The sequence below is a fragment of the Grus americana genome, chromosome 10 (genome assembly GCF_028858705.1).
Source record: "Grus americana isolate bGruAme1 chromosome 10, bGruAme1.mat, whole genome shotgun sequence".
Lineage (NCBI taxonomy): Eukaryota > Metazoa > Chordata > Aves > Gruiformes > Gruidae > Grus > Grus americana.
Window position 1 is genome coordinate 14,541,777 of NC_072861.1, and position 6,270 is coordinate 14,548,046.

Sequence of the window (6,270 nt, forward strand, 5' to 3'; positions counted from 1 at the left end):
TTGCCCTATCTCTTTAATCCATCATTTTCCGAACCAGCAACAGTAGCTGGGAAGGTTCATCTCCATAGTATCCCCTTTGCTCAGCTTTACACATAATACTTCTGATCCATCTGAGAAGGCAAAATCTAGCTTTTCCAGGACTCTGAGCTCTGTTATAGAAGGGTACAATTGTAACTTGAACAAATCTTTATTTTAAAATTTATTTGAAGAGAAACCTGGCTAAATGTATTTTGTTATTCTGTTATTGCAGTTAATTTCCCTGTCTCCCCTTTTAACTCACCCAGTGTTTCCCTTGGGAATGCTAAAAGTGGAGTTAGTTTTTCATATGATTAACCTATAACATGTGGATTGAGCATTCTTCCCTAAAACAACATTTCCAAAAAGTTCACTGGAGGCTTTAAAATAAAACCTTAATGCTTTGTATTTATTCTTTTTTTATCAAACCTTTAAGACACTGGGAATTTAACTAGCCATTTTGTAATAATCAGAAAGCAAATGTTAGCCTCTCAGTTTCAGAACTGAATTTGGTTCTACGTACGTTCTGGTAGAAAGCTCTACCCATCTTCTTCCCCCAACACAGGATTTCGGATTCATTGCTCTCGAATATAAATCATGGACCTCTCGGATGTTCTGCTACTATTTCTTATTTCTTGTGTGGGATGCAGCTGGAGTTATGTCACCAGGTACATTTCAAACTATATGTTTCATTGCACCTTTTAGTGCAGTTTCAATATTCACTAGTATTGTTCTTCTCTCTTTTGTCGGACATAGTGGCTTTTGCCTTTTCAGAAATACAGTATCAAGGAATGAATGTTCCTGTCTAGATCACTGCAGACTCAAATAGGATGATTTCATCAGTGACAAACTGCACTGATTTCTGTGTACAAAACGTGACCAAGTACTAGAAATTGTGTTTCCCTTCTCTTAAATGAGTCCTTTGGCCAATAAATCACAGTACGTTTTGCAAAGTGACATTGACTTGACAAGAAAAGTGATGAGTACCCACCCTTTTTTTTTTCTTCTTACTCTTTACCTCTAAGTAGCTATATAGCCTGAGCGTTCTTCTAGCAGGGGAAAAGTATGATTTTCTGAATCCCTTTGGTTTGAGAGACAGAATTCAGTTCTTGTACTTCCTCAGTGCATGCTTTAAACACTGGGACACGGGACCAAAGTATCGTAATCTTAGTTCCTTTAAATGAAGATGGTTGTGGTAACTCTGTGTGTGTGGTGCTCAATCATGTAGTTCCACGCTAGGCATGTGGGATAAAACTTTGCAGGGACTTAGGCATGGCATAAACATGTAGCGCCTCAACCCTCCCAGATAGTAGAAGATCTGGGGAGGAACAAGGAGTCCCTATAGAACTTGACCAGTGCAAAATTGAGCTCGAAAAGATCAGGAGGAAGTTTAGAGGCTTGACTACTGGTGCTCAGAAGCCCTTGCCTCGGCTGAAAAATTGCTGACTGCTCTGTTTCAGTTCTCCCGAGCTGAAGAACTTCATCCCACGCATTTCAAAGTGACGCTAAGCTCTAACTGAAGGTGTGGTTTTGGTGAACATTAGAATGGTGCAAAGCAACATTCTAATGTTTGGAGGACAATGAAAACCAACTTGAATTGAACCAGATCCAAACTTTTTGCATTTCAAATGTTGACAGTTGTTTTCTTCCTCACCCTGGGCTAAAATGACACAATCTTATGGAAGAATGTGTTGCCTAAAGACCCTTAAAAGCAGTTATGCAAATTCAAGGTTTAAATCTCAGTCAAAAATGAAAAAAACCAACACCAAACCCTGACCAGTGCTGCTTTCTGCCATTATCAGTTCCTTAAACTTTTCCTCTTTTCTTCTAAAATGTGGAATTTCTCCTTTTTATTTACTTATTTTAAAATGTTCTATAATTATCTTCTTCATTTTCACTGACTCCTAGGCCTGGCTTGTAATGGCTCACGTAAGTCTGGAAAATAATCGGGTTACAGTGCTTTCAAAAAGGTCTCTGGTGAAATGAATATGCCTGTAGGATGAGTGTCATACTGCTGGATAGACAAATCTGCACAAAATACAGATTCTCTTGTAGTGGAAGGAGCCACAGCCGACGATACTTGAAAAAATAAGTTTTCTTATGGTGCCTATTACTTTCTTGCCACCCGAAAGCAGAGAGCTGTAAGTCACAGGGGCTGCACGTCGTGCAAACCAGGGCAGTGCTGCAAGCCATGTGCATCAGTTGAACTGGCCGTAAAAGCTGGTGGGCCCTGCTCTGCCCCACCAAGGGTGCTTGGCTCTGCTTGTGGCTCTTCTGTTTCTCCTCAGCCCCTCTCTGCTCCTCTTCTGTCTGTCATCAGCTGCTGTCTTAGCATTAGGCTTTAAAACACTCTTGACAATTTTCTGAACTTGATGTATTCTGTTGTGGATTGTACTGTTACAGAAATGTGTATTTTAATAGTCATGATACTCATCTAATGGATAAAAATAGTCATCTTATGATGATGTAAGTTAACTGCACAGGAGGAGCTTTTGGAATGGAATATCTTTTATGTGGGATGTGAATTCACAAAGAAAATTGAACCATGCTGGGAGTATTCTCCTTGATCCAAGTCTGATAAATGTCAGTAAGTTATGAACATGCTGAAATAGAAGAGTGAAACCTCCTGTGTGAAATTAAACTGTCCAAACAATCTTGTGGGGAGACAGTGATTTAGCAGAGTTCAGTAGATCAATTTTATTCTCAGTAAGTGAAGAGGATGGCTTTGGCATTGTTACCCTGGAAATCCCATAACTGCTCTTATGTCCAGATGCGCATCTATAGTATCTCTGGGGAGCACACAGGTGAACCGAGATTGTAATCTGAGAATGGAGCATCTTTCTTTGAAGTGCTGCTGGGTTGTCTTTTGATCTGAGTTTCCGCGGGTCTAAAAGTAAAGGTCCTCAAACTAAGAGCAGTTTCAGTGTTTTCACGGCGTCATTACCTATCACTGCTTTCTACAGGGCTGAATGTTTTTAGTGCTATTGATAATTAGTTCACTTAAAGGTACACCAGTCTCCTTTTTCAGAGTTTCCAAACACCTTTTTCCCCCACCTGTCTTATGTACTTAAGAATCTGGAGGGCTAATATTCTCTTTTTACAGAGATGACTGGAAAACTCAGCCCTTTCTGAATTTTTTACCTTGGAATTGGGATCAGCAGTTTCATGAATCTCCAAAGCAGGCAGATTTTTAGAAGGTCCCAGAGTTTAAGAGCAGTGCTGTAAAGACGGGTAAAATTTAAACTGAAACTCCATGGGAATGGACGAGCATGGAGAATATAGCCTACTGTTTGCCTGAATTGTCAGTAAGCAGAGTTCACCAACCTGGTTTTTTCTGGGTAAGTGTTTGAAAATGCAAAATGATCCCATGGATCAAATGTGAGGCTTCCTATTACGCACAGAATGCTGCCACTGTAAAGTTTTGCAGTAAAAGGTTAATATCCTGGTTTATATCCAGTTAATGGCAATTGAAATCAAATCTATAACCCCTGTGGTATCCATTCCGAGTGAAGCAAACCCCAGTAGGTTTCTGGCTTCAATAGAGCATATTGAAATGGGCAGCTGGGTGTTCTGGCTGCTAAACTGCTTGCTGAGTTGAAAAGCAAAACCCAAACCCTCTTTGTGCTCCGAGTGAACGCTTGAGCTCTTCAAAGAGGCCATTGCAGGGGTCATGGGCGACAGAGGATGCCACCAACTTCAGGGATAAGCACTTGAAGCTTGTCTTCTGTTTTCTCTTAGAAAGAACTCTGCATCCTCCTGTCAGATGGGCTCTGAATTCATGAGTCTCTTGCTGCTCATCGTGCTTTTAGTGTTTGCTAGTAACTTCAGATTGCGTATGTGATTCCAGCACTGGCAGCATTAGAGCTATATAAATGACGGGCTTAAATCGTCCCTTTGTTTTTTAGACTTTAGGCTTTCTTCAAACAAAAGGAAACAAAATTTATCTTCCTTGTTGACATGTTAAGATATACTAGCTAATTAAATCCATGTAAATCAGTAATGTTAGCATTTTAATGGTTTTGGTAGTACTACACCACCATCATATTAAAGGATACTGCTTTATCTGTGAAATGTAGTGATCTCTGGGAACTACAGTGATGTTAAGTCTTAATCTCTCCAGTGTGGTTCCTTCAAATGAAAACTAGGGCACCCCAAACCTCAGGGAAAAGCGGGAAGTAGGCACGGTAATACAGAGGGAGAAAACAGCTGAGTTTCTCTCCTGTAGTTTCTGGAGAGCCAGCTTATGCTCTCTGAGGGATTCAGGACGTTACTGTGTCAAAACCTACCTTCCGAGTGTACAGGAATTGTCTTCAGTGAGGTGTCTATCTGCAACATGATTTTAATGTTTCTGCACATAACTGGAATAAGCAGGAAACTAGTGGACGTCAGTAGATTGGCCTGGCTAGAGAAGCACTTACTCTCATGAGCAAGGGGAGCAGAATCTGGCCCCCAATACTGTGCCGCGGGCCCAGATGCAAAGGAATAACTGCAACCAAGAAAATACATTTGAACTGACATATTACTGCTTTTAAATTATAAAATGGATGGCATATCTTGCAGCAGGTCAAAATAGTGGTGATGTGGGCATGTTTGCAGTATGCTCTGAGCATCAAAGCTTTAAAGGGCATTTCTGGCATTCAGAATAGTTCCTCTGTTTGTTTTTCCAGCTGGAAAGAGGTGATAAGCCTTTCAGTGGAGACGTGTTTCTGGCCTGATACGCGTTCCTTTTGGCTGTTTGCTTTCACTTGATGAATGGTCTGACACACAGAGAGGCTAGGAGGATGCTTCTTCTATCCTCTGATCTAAAAGCCAAACAGGAAAGCCATTCCAAGGCTGGTGGATTTAAGTATGGTACAGACAGTTTGATACACCAAAGCTCTAACAGCCTCTATTTTACAGATTTCACTGTGAAAAATAATAAAATGCAGCACAGAAAAAGTAATATTATTATGGTCTGTCCTTCTTGGGAAGCTGGAAATTGGAGCCCAAACTCTTTAGTCTCTGTTGTGGCTAAAGGAGGTGTGTACGGGAGATGCTCGGAATGGAGTTGGGACTAGCGAGTTCAGATCACGGAAAAACCCACGTAGGAAGTAGAACAAGGCTAAGTGATGTTTGTACTAGGTTTAAAAGTCATGCATGTGTGACAAAAGGGGGAGTGAAAGGGGTGATGCAGAATACAGCTGCCTGGTTTTACTGAACTCTGAATAGGGGCATTAGGGGCATTTCTTTACCATTTCAGTGTTCTTGTACTAATGGAACTCCCAGATTTCTGGGGAAGCTTCAAACAAGATACACCTGGGGCTCTGGGCTTTACTGTTGACTACATTTTGGAAATGCAGAGTTGTCTTTATCTAAACTGATCCTTCCTTGTCATCTAAAAAGTGCGGAGTGAATTACACCAAATGGACTTACTCTTTCAAAACTGTAAAACCGTGCAAGTAACTCTCAGAGTACAAATAATGAGGCTTGTGACTAATTAGCCCTTTAGTTATTTAACTGAATAAGTATAGTACAACAGACAGAACCACGAAAATGGAAAAGTAAAATTTCTCAGCAAGTGGCAATATTTTAGATTAACTCAGGGCAGATGAAAAAAGCAGCCTGTGCTATTACCTACAGGAAATTTAGCTGAGAGAACTTGATGTTCTTTCTTGTCAGAGGCTGCAAATAAAAGTTAACTACAAGAGATCATTGATTTATGTAACTGAAACCCTTGCTGTGTCGTGCACAGAGCTATTAAGGAGAGAAAATGCCAAGTTAGGATCAAGTGAAAACTCTCTGTAAACTCTTCCTTTCTCTCCCATGTTCTGAGCGTCAAATTATAGCCATAGAAACTACTCATACCAAGTTTTCTTGGTCTGTTTTGCTCTGTTTTAATAATATGACCCGGAGTACCCACAGTTTCGATGATGGAGAAAGGCACTGGAAATTCATTCGACCATGTGTCAAGATTTTCAGCTGCCCTGGTCCCAGCAAAGCTTGGAGCAGTCTATGCTGTCCCGACAACCCAACACCAGTATCGCAGAGATGCTGACGGAGAGGTGGTGTTGGAGCTGACTATAGAAATGGTGTCAGAGGGCTCTCCACCATGAAAATATGACTGCTGGCAAGTACAGTACATCAGTTGCCCAGTAGTTAATCTTGGATTAAATGGATGGATTACTTTTCAGTAGGTGTAAACTGAGTCAAAGCTATTGCTACTGTATTTTATTTGAGACATTTGAAAGTGAAAATTGGTGTTTTGCTATCGGTTTT